This window comes from Boleophthalmus pectinirostris, unplaced genomic scaffold, assembly GCF_026225935.1.
Source record: "Boleophthalmus pectinirostris isolate CB_2022bp ecotype Guang Dong unplaced genomic scaffold, ASM2622593v1 HiC_scaffold_14, whole genome shotgun sequence".
Taxonomy (NCBI): Eukaryota; Metazoa; Chordata; class Actinopteri; order Gobiiformes; family Gobiidae; genus Boleophthalmus; species Boleophthalmus pectinirostris.
This window is the reverse complement of record NW_026571047.1, coordinates 19,380,750-19,396,091: the sequence shown is the minus strand read 5'-3', so window position 1 is coordinate 19,396,091 and position 15,342 is coordinate 19,380,750. Positions and strand designations below refer to the sequence as shown.

The 15,342-nt window shown below is 40.4% G+C and overlaps 1 pseudogene; it reads left to right on the top strand.

The window, feature by feature from the left end:
• Nucleotides 1-9,636: 9,636 nt before the first annotated feature.
• LOC129407938 (5S ribosomal RNA) lies at nt 9,637-9,753 on the top strand (annotated as a pseudogene).
• The last annotated feature ends 5,589 nt before the right edge of the window (nt 9,754-15,342 follow it).

The window sequence follows — 15,342 nt, the reverse complement described above, 5'->3', positions numbered from 1 at the left end:
AAATAGAACCGGAGCATAAATGTAATGTGGTGTACGAAATACCCTGCATGTCCTGCAATAAAACATACATCGGGGAAACTGGGAGCGCGTTAAGTACACGAAAAACATAGGACAGAATGCGAGAAGGAAACTGAGAAGGCAAAACACGGGCAACAAAACACAAAGCAGACAAGGAACAACTCAAATCAGCCATCTCTGACCACTGTAAAAGAGACGACCACATTATGGACTGGGACGGAGGAAAACAAACACCGTCACTCGATTAAAGAGGCAATCGAAATACGGAAACATGCCCACGGGATGATAAACCGGGATGAGGGGGCTTTTTTACTCCCACACACCTGGGATATTGTCCTGAGGAAGTCGGACTGCAGATGGACCTGTCGTCTTGCCTCCACCGGTAGGAAGACAGCACCAAAACCTGTTTAAATGAGCTGACTGGACACATCACAGCAACATCACGTGAGCACTCTGAGGAAGAGCACTAGTGAACAGTCGAAACTGTCAGGTATGAAAACAAACTCTTGGACTGAAAAAAGAACCTAATAACATACATTCCTAGAAGAGTTTGGATGCTAGGGCCGATAAAGCTAAAAACAACTAGCATCCTAACAGCGCATTTCCGGGTTTGTGGACAATAAAATGCTTTAACATTTATTTATTTTTTTAATAATGTAAGGTTTATTCTCACTGCTATAGTTTTTGTTATTTAGGACAACAGAATATAACATTTAACGGAATATAATAATCAACATTTAACAAAATACAATAAGCAACATAAAACAAAACACAAAAACATAAAGCCACACCCACAACAAATACAAAACAACACAAAAAGCCCCCCCATTTCCCCCGACCACACACACTGACACAAACTGGGTTAAATAAAACAAACATAATGTGGTAGTGCAGCATAAACACACCGCTAGGCCCCTTTACATTGATATATTTTGGCCAATTTATAATTCAAATTCCTGTTCTCTCTTTCTTCCTTTTTTTCCCTCTCCCATTTTTAAATAAACATTTTTAGTCCCTATACTTAAACGCTTTATAACTTGATACAGACAGCACACAGAGGCTGCTTATACAATATATCTGTATTGAGTCACGACCAGTAGCACTCAACTAAATGATACCACAGTCTTTTTATCCAATTTGAATGTAAGTGCTTTTATTAACCTACTTTTCAATGGCTGCTTTCCTGTTTGTGTACATTGTGTTGTTGCTGACAGGTGTCACATGACTTTGTAAAGAATCTCTCCTCGGGGCAGACAGGAAAAACAAAAGGGAGAGAGAGGTGAAAGGCTGTCTCTGTAGTACTTCCTCCCCAGACACTTTCTCACACACGACGGAGCTGGGACATCCCTCTGACCTTTAGAGCCAAAACCCTAACAACAAAACGCCACTTCAATGAGCTGAAAATGGATCCTTCACAAGCGGAAACCACCTCGGCGCGCGGAACGGCCCAGAATAGCTGTTAGGAAGACAATAGTGATAATACTGTAAAGGAGGATGCGCTTGTGTATTGTACGAGACAACAATAGCGGAATGCAAACTCGCAACTGCACCGCCCATTGGATCCAGTAGCCTCCCTCCACAGACCAGGCTTTTGTCCCCGGTCCAAGAGTATAGAGCTCTGGGGCTGTGGGCGAGTGTGTGTCAGATAACAGGTGAGCACTACAGAGACAGAGTGACTAAAGAGCTGCCTGAACACTTCCTTTCTTTTTCATATTTGTTTTGATAGCAGCAGATCAGCCTGGGTGGAAAAGGGTTTAATCTGTTCCATTGCAGCAAAAAAGGCTTGGCTATTTGTATGGTGTCTCAGTACAGGAGCTCTGGCAACTGGCCCATACCAAAAGGATGTAACCACTTTATTTGATGTAAATGTGCTCAAAGAATGAAATGTTGTCCCACTATTTTTACCTGCTTGTCTCCATGGAAATGTTGTTCCTTTAGCTGTAATCTTCCATAGTATGAAATGAAATCCTCAAAAGTTGTCATGGCCTACTTTTTTGGCATTACTTTTTGGCAAATAATAACACATCTGCATCTTGCATTTTGTTGATTTTTTTCAATAAAAAAATGATATTTAGATGAAGTATTTATGTTTGTATTTAAATAATTACATGACGTATTTACATTTGCCGCCCAATTTTCGTCACCTGACAAACTCGAGATTAAACAGTGGCAGTCGATGCACGTGCAGAGTTCTGTAGTGCAGTTAAGGACAGCAAAATGGCGAGTGTTAAAGTACGAAAAGTTGACAGTGCCGAGTTTTTAAAGAACAATGGACGACCGATTATTTTTGTGTTCAGTGTGAGGAGCGTGCAGTTTGTCTGATATGTAAAGAAAGTGTGGCGGTTTTCAAAGAATATAATCTGCGTCGTCAGGGTCAGACAATTCTGTTATACGGCCGACCCGACCCTGGCCCCCATCACAGTCAAGAGCGATAATGTGGCCCCCAGAGAAAAAAGTTTGGTGCCCCCAGTTTACGTCAAAGATGTAAAATATAACTTTTTGGTTGGGGGTCCGTCACCTGCTTGTTTCTCTGGATATGTCTGCCCAGATCTACCTTACACGTATTCAATTACAGGTAGTTTTATAGCTTAAAAAAAAAAAAAAAACAGGCACTCAGATCTGAACTGTAACTTGGCCTGGTTTGGTATTAGTGAGGATGGAATTTTTAAATACCAGACTGAAATATTCCAGACAAACCAATGGAGAAAAGTATTTGCCTCCACCAGAAAATGTACACAATGCACTGCTAACTAATTTGCTTTACTGTTCTCAAAATACAATAATGGAAGAAAACAATTGCCATAATTATTAAGTCGATAAATAATATGACTTGCAACTACTATCATATTTGAACCCAAAAACCTCTGGGCGATGTAGTATAAGATTACACATTACTATATTTCATAATGGACTGTCCTGTTTCAGCTTTATGCATTGTGTAAAACTACTGCATGATATGAAAACAGAACACAGTGTCTCAGAATGTCCGTCCACCAAACTATAAGACAGGTGTTTTGTTTTGTCATTGTTGAGACCCCAGATTGAAGATAAAATGATATGTAAACCCTCCGTTGTATAGTTTAAGAGTCCAACTTCCATAGCAACACAACTTCTTTTATTACTACAAATGTTTAGCAGTGAATGTCACTCCCTATAGACCCCACACAAATGTCAAATTAAGGCATAATTCACGGTAAAACATGAATTGCCTTTGCAGAGCTAACCCTAACCTCCAGTGAGCACTCATCTCTTTCTCTCCCTCCTATTGCTTTCCTTCCTCTGTCTCTCTTTTTGTCTCTCCTCTTTCCTTACTCTCTCTTTCCTTGCTCTCTCTCTTCCTCTCTCCTCTTTGACATTGGTTGGACTTGGCTCTGTCCCTCTGCTCTTTCTTTTACAATGGACTTATGCTTATGGAGACAATGATGTGCAAAACATACTTAGGCCCGCCCCTTTTAAAATCCCACCCAATCATTCAATCTCGTGCCATGAGGTTAGCATGGATGGATTAAGCATAGTGATCCAACAGTTGTGCCTGGGTCTTTTCCCTTTACAGTCGCTGTGAGCTCATAGATAGACTGTTGTTGTCTTTGAACGCCCACGCCACCGTCCAGAAGAGAGAGAGAGGAGGCGGGACAGGCCAAAGTTTCCCCACACATGTCCCGTTTAAGACACTCTGAGGAGCACTAAGAGCATTCATCCAGGTTCAGAATGGTTTGGTGTTTTTTACTTTATGTTTTAAAAGAAACTGTAACCTGCACATAGACGGTGTAAAGACGTGGACTGAGGGAGTGTGACGTCACCCGTAGTGTTTGACTCCAGTCAACTGAAGTTCATTGAGGTTACTGTTACGTGCCAATTTGGCGCAGAATTTCTTATTTGGATATGACCACGAGTATCATAGCAACCAAAGAGCCAATCTGGAGCGAGGCTGTGGAAGGTAACGCTCCGGCACTGCTGGTTTCGCAGGAAGCAGGCACCTAGCAATGCTGTCAATCATACCTGTTGTTAATGCTACATCAAGAAGATGGACAAGCAGCTTTTTAACACGCTTGGAATGAAAGATTTTTAGAAATCATTTGTACGTCATTTCACTTTTACCATTAGCCTATTTGAACCAATATAAAAAACATGCACTTTTATTACCTATCCTTTTACTTTGCAGATTTTGTCCTCCTCTGGCCTCAGCCTTATTTTATTTGAAATAGGATCAGAAGAAAACAGCCAGTAAAAAAAAAGGGTCATGAGCAGGAGAGATCCCAAACACCAGTAACATTTTGCACTTTTGCACCCTTGAAACAGAGAGGGAAGTTGGAACCAGAGACACAGGAACTAGGGCCAGTGCCAAGTATTACATCTCCACTGACTCACTCACCAGCAGCCCCATAACCCTAACTTAAGTTAGCCTCTTAGCCCGGAGCAGAACAGCCACTTAACAGCCACATCACACATGATTTTGGTTTAAACATGACCGCAATGAGACCAGAAGATGACATAAGGATGATTTGTCATGATGAAAGAACACATATAAAATGAATCCTATTTAAAACCATATTTGTGTTTGTTTTCCAAGTCAACATCAACAGTATTGTGTCTCCCGTCGTAGGTCTTTGAAGAGGAGGCCAGTTTTTCAATCAGTGTTGAGTTCATATGAAATGCAGTGACGGTTAAGAGGCAGCTGCACTGAAGATGAGAGATAGACGTAACTTGTATTGTATTCAAAGGGACATCCTCATTAGTATAATGCTTTATGAGTTCTGTATATTTTTACTTATCGGCTGCTTGTAGTTACTTTCAAAGCAGGTGGCCAGGTCATGACCCGGTATCTCATGAGGTTCTGCTATGTTCTTACAGATTCTAGGTTTCCACTGGACTTGCAATTCAAATAGTTTTAGCAAATTACTGCAATTATTCAGTTAACAAAATGTTCTTTGTAAACAAGAATTCCTGTCATATTTGGTATAAAACCTGCAAACGCTTTAGTTTATTTTAGACCTGTATAAACATGTTCGGTCATGGTATGGGATTGAATTTTTGTATTAGTTAAGCAGTTAAATTTTCAGTCTTCCCTCAAATATTCAATGAGTCAAATGTGAAGGACCAGTCTTTCTATGAGGAAAATAAAATAAATACATGGTGAGTTGCCAATGTTGAACCACACAGGGAAAAATAATAATAATAAAAATGTGAGCATGATGTGATTAAATAAAAATGTATGAATAAAATTACCAGACAAAAAGAATTATTTAACAACATGCACAAATGTACAGGGCCGTCTAAGCTCCCCAGAGTTCATACAGTGAATTTTGGTTCCTGTATTGGGTGTGTAAGACCACGTTTGTATCTCCACTACCTCCATATGTTTTGCAGAGGCCTTTATTGAGTTAGTGAAAGTACCAAAGTGTAATTGCATTTGACATAGATGGAGCCATGTGTTTCAAACATGTCAGACCTAACAAATAGTTCTTCCCTGCAGGTCAGGACTTACTGACTTTGTAACTGGAAACAAGACAGGAGAGGTTAAAGAATACAGACCTCCAACAAGATAATGGGCAATTTTTCAGTCTTCAGTATGATCCTTTACCATGCATTTATTTATTTACAACTGTTTTCATCACAGAAGTAAATACTCTTAAATACATTCTTCATAGTGTGAGTAGGTTTGCCTCTCCAGAGATCTGACCCATAAATTGACCTTATGCTTGTAATTTGCTTTAGAGGCTTGACAAATCACTGCTCTGTTGTGTTTTCCATGTTAGGCGGCTTCCCTTCATGGAGAATAATGCATATGCAACAAGACCAGTCATCCAGTTAGGTGGTCCAGACCAAGGTCCTTGCTCAAAATCTGGAGAAGAGTCCCCTGACACTACGCTACTCTGTGTTTGAGAGATGGGGTCAAATGCCAAGGACGTACATTCTATGATCCAGATCTTCCCAGGAAAACTCTTTTTGTGTGGTGTTGGCCATACTGAAAGGCTGGTTTTCTCACAGAAAAAGCCATTATACCATTAAAACCTTTGTTCTGCTTTAACAAATATTTATAAATTCCAGTATATCACCGATTTATTTATATGTAACTATAGCAACACATGTCTAAAAACTGGTTTGACTATATTCCTCAAGATGACAAACTCCAGTACAGCCAGGAGGTAAATCTGATGGAGCAGCTGGTGGTAGCACCCCCCAATCCACACCAGACTTCTGGACCATCTGAACAGGTGGTCGACACCTTTCTAACTCTGGAGGAGTTGCAAAGGGATAAGCTAGGACCTCACAACAGACAGTGGTCTAAGGAGGAAGAGGAGAGTGGCATGCTCTTACTCATGTCATGACTCCAGACTGCCTCTAAAACCACTCAGGCCAGAGACAGTGAGGAACATCTGCTGGAGGAGCTGGAAGACCTCAAGAAGGCTAGATAGAGAGACCTTAATCAGCACGAGGAGGTAAAGCTACATTTATTGAGGAAAATTAAGCTGATAATTGTAGCTCATAACTACAAAGGACAGAACAATCTAAGATCTTCAAACTGAACTGGACAAAGTGAAATAGGAGAGAGGAGCACTGTTAGTCCCTTCAGCTGAACTGAAGCCCCTGCCTCGGTCCAAAAATATTGAGGTCTGGCAGAAAAAAAGGTCACAGAACTGACAACAATGTTGGAGCAAATCTGAGAACATTCCTGCAGAAAATCCAAAGAGTGGAAGACTGAAAAGCAGAGACTCCAGAAGAACTCTGCTGATCTGAAATCTTTGGAGAATACAGTTCTGAGGGGAGTGGAATTCTCACCTGGAGCATACACTGGCCAAACTTAAAACAGACATGTCTGCTCTGGTACAGTTCTCTAATGAACTGGAGCTAAAACAACAAGAAGAGGCTGAGCAGAAGGTCCAGATGCTCCAGAAAATACAATACACAGGAACACAGGTCCAAAAGATGGAGGAGGAGAATGCCATTTTGAGGACCTGTGAGGAGCTGACGGACACTCTTGAGGAGATCTCAGGGAGAGCAGTCATTAAGAACAGTGTGCTACACCAAGCGGCAAAGCAGGAAAAACAAATCAAAACTGCTCTAGAGGAGAAGACGGCTCTCCTGAAGACCTGTGAGGAGGATTAATTGGTCAATGGCGTCCTTAGTCGGCCAAAACATTTATTAATCAATTTTTATTATAATTTTATTAGAACCATTAGAAAGGAGAAGGTATATTGTGCAAGTCAGCTGAAGATTTGGGAGAGAATCAAGGTCATGTTTTGATCTGATATTTTACATCATATTAAGTACAGTTTTTCCTAGTATTTCTCTGTATAGTTTTTTGCTTGATTTTCCATGCAGGTGTAGTCTTGTGAGTGCAGTTTGGTTCAGATATGTGGTCAGAGCTTAATAGTTTTGTGACATCACCCATAGCATTCAGTCTAGTCAAATGAAGCTCACAAGGCTATCAGTTAGTTATTTGGAGCCAGGTCCATATTAACAAAACGGCAAAATAAAAACACCAGGATCATGTAACATTTTAAGACCAAAATAACAAGGTTCACTACAGCAGTTACAGAGAGAGGGGTGACAGTTTTTCAAAGTAAAGTAAACTGGAGCCAGAGTTGATGAAACCGGAAGACACAATTGACCCAGAATCCCCTGTGTTTGAGTGTAGGGCCCTGGTGCCATAGACAACACTACTGCTCTGTGTTATTATAGGACTGTACCAGAGAGGTGCATTCATGACACACTTTTGATTTTGATTTGATTCAGTATTCATTTGCCGGGATAGTTCAGTTAATTTGGGCAATTGTGAATGCACAATTGCTTTCTAATCTGGGCCAAACTCTGATTGGGGAGGTGGGTCTTGATCCGCAGCGGTTCATTTGATTTGTGAACACGAAAACAAACGGACCAGAGAGTGGAACAAAACCAGGAAGTGACCCATGTAATACCCAGGTCAAATAGGATGTTGGCAAATCTCATGCCCATAAAATGCTTTGCAGATGGCATTCCAGTTGGGATTGCACTGTGGGCAACCTGTACCACTGCACCCTTGTACCAGGAAGTAAGGGGACCTGTGCATGAGCTCCCTGGGAATCTGTCAAATCAGTCAAATCTTACCATTCAAATAGATTTGTCTCCTGAAGTGACTGTGCATGACCTAAAAATACATTTTTTATTCAATATTTTACCAGGTAATTCAACTGAGAACAGCAGAATCAGAATACAAACGCTCACACATCAGTCATAACACAAAATAGTGAATCGTAGCATAAGACAGTGAAACATTTTTAGATTAAAGATATAAAAGTGTTAAAAGCATATTCACTGATCCTGTCAAAATTTAATTTTTAAAAGTACACAGAGGTAAAAGTGAAATACGTTTTAAAGTCTGTTGTAGCTGGGTTGGCAGGTGATTGTACAGTTGGTCCTCACCTTAAGATATAAGAAAGACAAGTGTTTGAGTGCTGGTCACCTCTCTTCTGGATCCAGTGGAAATCCAGCATTATTTACTATAATGGCATCTGCTCCAGAATAAAGTTTAAAAAATTTAAATAGTACAATCATTGAAGCAACTGAAGCGATGATGTCACGCAAGTCCACAAGTTTTTCTGTGGGGGGAAGACGGGAGCAGAGATCAGTCATTCGATATTTGGAGCACACAAAGACAGATGCTTTTTAAACACAACCCACACCTAACACTATACTTGCCCTGACGAAGACCATCCTGCTGGTCGAAATGCGTTGGCCTCCCTCCATGTAATAAAAGACTTCTGATATATTCAGTTCAGTTTGTACCTTGCCCACCTTTACATTTTTCAGTAAGGGCAACATTCTATTAAGATTACAAGTTTAACCCTCGTAGAGCACCTGTACTGCTGTTTTTAACTTTTTTATAATCCAGTGAAGCGCTCTACCTCTTTTCTTCACCTGACTATACTTTTTTATCAGGATAATTGATGAAACTGAATTTTCCAGAAACAAGAAGCAGGAGAAAAAAATGCCACTAAGGCAATTAATGAGCACAACACGCCTGTTGAGGCCGTTGTCAACCAAGGTCCTGAAAAAATTGACAAAAGATTACATATTAAAACAAAGAAACTGTGCAGGTTCCTCAACCTGAAAGAGGGTCACACCCTGAGACAGTTGAGGGACCAGCTCAGGAGACTATACTGTACTGTTCAATCTCACACAACCCCAGAATCATTGAACCCCTCCATCCCAAGTACAGCTAATCAGGATGTCGAGAACAAATCCAAAGTCCAAATGAGGACATGGAGGGAGTTTGGGAAACACAGGAAAAAAACACCGCACAAAAAAGCAGGTCCAGGTCCCTCCTGCATCCAGTGGACCAACATTCAATCCCAGGCCCAGCATCCAGGCCCAGAGTCCCCTTCCCCAAAACACAAGGTGGGCCTAGCTACATCCACGACAAGCACAAGATGAACCAGAGAACTAACCAAGAGAGGTATCTGGCATCCACAGCCACATGTGGAGAGATATTCCAACCAACCCAGATACCACACATAGATTTGGCATGCCCCCTACTATACTGCTATACTACTATACTACTATACTACTATACTACCTACTATACCGTACCACCCACCCACCCACAAATTACAGGCACGAGATGCCCACCCTCCATAAAACACTGGCCATACCAGCTTGTCAAAGCCTGATCCCATCAGATCTCAGAAGCTAAGCAGGCTGGGCCTGGGTAGTACTTGAATGGGAGACCACTAGGAATTCCAGGTGCCACAGTGGGGCGCCAGTGGCAAAAAAACTGTCTTTGTGTCCTTAGGCAAGACACTTTACCCACATTGCCTAGTATGAAAGTGGTGTGTGTGTGTGTGTGTGTGAGTGATGGTGGTGGTCGGAGGGGCCGATGGCACAGATTGGCAGCCTCGCTTCCGTCAGTCTGCCCCAGGGCAGCTGTGGCTACATTAGTAGCTTACCACCACCGAGTGTGGAGTGACTGAATAATGAACTGTAAAGTGCTTTGGGTATCTTGAAAGGCACTATATAAATGCAATCAATTAATCAAAACTGGGTTCCATGTGACAGGAGGTGGGCCATTATAATGAGAGACAGAGCAGGGTTGAGCAAACAGTCAAATCCAATTCTAGATTTGGTATGGGTGAGGAAACAAAACCAGCTGAGACCAAAACTGATTCAACTTCACAGAAAGAAAAAGAAAAGCCAACATTAGTGTCTTCTCCAACACCTGTGACAGAGGTCAACAAACAGGGAGCAGCCAATGCACCAAATGTCGGTTTAGAGATGTGACGTCTGATTCTACAAGTGAGATACAAAAAAAAATTTTTTTTTAAAAAGACAGGAGGTAGAATCAGACCTTAAGATTACAGGTGAGCCTCATCCAATAAAGAGCCACTGTGGCCAGTGGCAAGAAACCTGTAAAAGCATCTACTTCTGAACCTGAAGATACAAAGCCAAGTGTTTGATTCTATGCTGAAAACCCAGATGAAGTAGACCAGATGAGGACTTCTTACACTGACCAAATTTTTTTTAATTTTTCATCAATGCGCCAGACCACTGTAGAAGAGAAGAAAGACTCACAGCCAGTAACCAGGGTAAAAAGAGTTGGAAAAGGTGAGTGCCCCTTCCAATGATGGACAGGTCAAGGCTGCACTAGACCATGTCAATATAACCACAGTGGACACAAGGGAAACCACACATTATTCCAGGAATAACAGACAAAAGACACAGACTAAACACAAGACAACTCGCATAACACAACAGACAGAGTTGTTTCAAACAAGGCTTTAAAAATAAGCCCAAAGAAAATCATCACAATCATTATGACAACCACCCTAATTATGCACCATGGGTCAAACATATACAGACACGCTCCACTTCATGGTGGACATAAACCTGTCTACACACCCAACCATCCAAGACAAAACAGAACAACAAGAGAGAAGCATACCAGGCCCTCCATCCATTTATTTAAGAACACAAAACAGGTTATCAATACGTTTGGGACATACTTTTGGAAATACTTTTGTTTTAACCCATAAAGACAATCCATTTTGGACCAACAGAACCAGACCAGAGGTAAAACGTGATAAAACACTCATTAAATGGACTATTGCATTTAAACATGATATGAACGTCAGCGTTTGCTTTGTACAAATGACACTTTCCAATAAAGTATAGCACAGCTGTATCGATAAATACCTTGGTAACTTACGTATTTGTTGATTTACTTCCTGGATTGTTCGTCTGGAGTTTTGATGGTGTTGCAATGACCGAATGGTGTCCCTGCAGCATTAGCTTCATGCTGTTCCTAATTTCCTCTGTCATAAGTTTCATGTCCCAGTTCATTTTAAAGCCAGAACAGACTGTCCTGGCGTGTTTAATAAACAGAAAATCAAATGAGCATGTAAGCAATGCTACAACAGCAATGCTAAACTCCACAAGCTTTGTCTGCATACAGGTGTAATATGAGAGGCTGGCCCAGTGTCCTGTGGAGTATGTCTTTGTCATCTTGTACATATATATATATATTTCTTTTTTCTTCCTCCACTCTCTATTTGAACAATATGCTTTCATTCCTGTATATTGCTGTATTTTGGCCAATATTTTGCTCGAATCCAGAAAATAAAGCAATATAGATTTCCTTATTCCTTAACACTAAAATGGGAATATGAAATACATGGACCTGGTGTTGCCTGCTGTTGTGAAGTTTGAGTCCAGTATATTATCAGTGTTTTCACACTAAGGCCCGTTCTGCACTGGGTAAAGGCAGAGGGATTATATGACAGGTTGGTAGTGAGTTCATACATCTGTGAGAAACAGCAGCTGTTTTCTAGTAATGGCTGGTTCTCAATATTTTATGGCAAAAGGAGAGAAGATCCGACAATTTGTATTTACTACCACTGAATGGGCACAACCGCAAAAGTGCTCGTATGTTGAAGATATTTATATTCAAAGGCAGCGCTGTGGTGCACCTGCTCTTTGTTTTGATAAATAATTGAACTCTTTTACTAGGTAACGGTTACCTGAATGGAGGTGGAGGATTATGGAGAACTTTATGAGGTCTCGTTTGGCTGCATCTTTATGCACACATGCTCCACTCTGGATATATTTACTACACCACATTTACTTGGGATTTACGTTTTTACCAGGACAGTGGAAGAGGAGGAGGATGTTCATATTCTCTGTTTGGCTCCAGCTTTAGACGGACACTGCAGACTGTGCATGTGGATTTATTATTACGGACCCAGGTCCCACGTCTGAATCAAGCCAGAGTGAGCCGCCTCTGATCAGCTTTAACATTGTGGAACACAGTGGATATTACTTCTAAATATTATGCAATCAAAATGAAAATTTTTTGTTTTTTTTGTTTTTTTTTCCAGATCAGAGTTTGATTGTGCATTCACAATTCCAAAAATGAACCAGACTATCCAGGCCAGTGGATCCTGATTTGAATTATAAGTTATTGCTTTATCTAAAAAGTTCCATAATATGAGACTGAATTCATCGATCCTGCATTTATTCAGTTGTACCTATTTTTACTGCTGAAGCATACCCTGAAAATGATGAATGCTCACTGTGAGCGGGGCTGCCTCACCACAGGGCTCACCTGTAGGCAACATCTGCTTTTCAAAATGAAGGTAAATATGTTTAAAATCATACTGTGGTACATTCCAGGCAAAGCAATAGCATCCCCATGGAGACAAGTACATGGCAGTTCCTTCACTATAAATGTTACTCAGTGCACCTTTGGATAACTGACTTTTTATGTACCGTAGTATAAAGTGTAACAAACAAGTTAACGTAACATGACACTGAAAAAACCTTGTGTTGATTAGTACCGTAGCTTGGAGCGGGGATAACAGTTTAGCCACATCTTTGCTTGTTTAAAACTATATAGAATTTCTTAAGAGGTGCCGTGTGTGGGGCCAGTGCGTGAAAGACTATCCTACAGCTCTTTTATATGCGCAGACAGAAAGAAAATCCAGCATTTGAACAAAATATGTCATGAAACGGAAAGGCCCCACCCATGCTTTACTTGAGTTGCCATGAAAGAGAGTGTGCAGGGCAGGATATCATAACTATTAAAGAGGAAACAAGGCTTAACCCAGGCCAACAAGCTGCTATTAAAAACATGAATACCACATTGTGTTGGTGGTCTGTAGCGTAGGCTTAAAATAACAACTTAAACACGACTCGCATTGCAATATTTGCCTTAGATACATCCACCTTTCCGCGTAATCAATGCTGTCATTCATGGCCGCTACTAAGAAATCCTTACAAAAACGTATAAAAAATAGGGTTGGACCACTGTAGCGAGCACAAAGACAGCTAAAGGAGAGGTAATAGTCTTTGACATGTTCAACTTCCTCCACAGGATTCATTCAGATCAACTGGGATGGTGTGTTGCAAGTGATGGTAAAAATGCCGGAAGGTTGAAAAACGTTGGAACTCCCCAGACAAGTGAGTCTGTTGGTCCGGATATATCGACTCTTCATCTTGTTTTCAATTATTTACATGAGTCCGAGGTGGAAGACGTCTTTAAAATTTGTAAGTAAAAAGGAATGTTAAAAAGTTGTGGTGAACTCATTGAAAATTATCTGTTATTAAAATCAAATCCACTCATAATGATAACAATGGGATTAGTGATGTTTGTATTACGAATGAACACATGCTATTTGGACTACTACCACAGACTACTCATACTTATGCTGGTATTACTACTACTACTACTACTACTACTACTACTACTACTACTACTACTACTACTACTACTACTACTACTACACCTGTGGAGGTCAACAGTGACCACCCATACTTCAGTTTTAGTACATTTTCGAAGTATTTTTTCCTATAGACTTTTCTGAAAAATTCAAATACACACATAGTGGAGGATAACCATCTATGTGGTAACTAATATCCATAACGCAGTCGTTTTAAGCCCCAAAAGCACTTTTAAAAAGCAAGTTTCAATGGCCTGGCGATATATAAAGTTATAATTTCATTCAAAATCTATTTTTGAAACTTTATATGTCATTAGTTACCTCATAGCTGATTAGCCCTGAACAATCTTTCAAACTTTTAATATTACTTTTTTCTTTTGAAAAATGAATGAGAAATTGACTTTTGGAACCGGGGGTTGGGCGGTCACTGTTGAGCTCCACTGCTGCAACTACTACTATTATTACAGCAATATCTCTGGCTTTATCACAACTACTGATGACTCTGCTTGGCAACAATGAAGAAAAAGAAAACAGAAATTTTCTGATGTTTTTCTGGATATAATCAGCGGAAATAACAATGATTGGGCTTGATCAAGGGGGAATGTAATAAAATAGTATTACAGTAAGACAGATAGGGCTTTTTGAGTAAATTGAAAAATTTCCATGATTTTTCTATTAAATGGAAGTTACTGTTTTTTGCAGATAAAGGTCACTATTGTTTGAGCACATAAAACTCTCATTGTATTACTGCCTCTGTACTACAGTCGCCTTGTTCACAAGCACACCAAAATCTGATTATAATCTGATTCTGGATCTTTATTTTTTAATCATTTCTTGCTTAAATGGCATGTAAACTGTAAAATCTGATGTGAGCAATCAGAGGGACCGTGATCAAAAAGAAATGAAACCATTTGGCTTTTTACCATTTACTATTTAAACAATTATATTAATCAGATTTTGAGTGTGCATGTACCCACAGCCAGTGTTGAGAAGGAACTAAATCCGTAGTCATTTTGAGAAAATGTAGTTACTCAGAATATTGTAATTTCCGGACTACAAGCCGCTACGTTTTTCTCACACTTTAAACCCTGCGTCTTATACAACGATGTGGTGAATGTATGGACGGGTTATTTGTTAGTTTGATTGTGTTTTGAATAGTTATTTTGCACTTCATGCTCACACCCTCCTAATGTAAAACACAAAGAAATGTAGATGGTGCAGCTTTTAAGTTAATGTCATTTGTTCTGGCTGTGGAAGAAGAAAATAAAGCTGCTGCACGTGAGCTCGGGATCAATGAGTCGATGGTGAGATTTTGGCGAACGAACTGACTCAATGCAAAAAGACGACAAAAGCTTTCAGAGGTGAAAGCAGACGGTAGACTTGAGGACGGTTAGCTCATTTGCCTGTGGTGTGCAGTGGAACAGATTTATACACTTTTATGTGTACTGAATCTTTCGCGGCAATGGCGTAGTGCGCGTCCTACATAAGCGTAAATACGAATGTAATGAAGCCGAGCTCTTAACATGTTCTGTCTTCTGTCCGGCCCTTCAGTCAAATTTTAGGACCCTATGTGGCCCGCGAGCCAGAAAGTTTGCCCACTCCTGCTTTAGTCTGTAGAAAAATGGAAATAAGG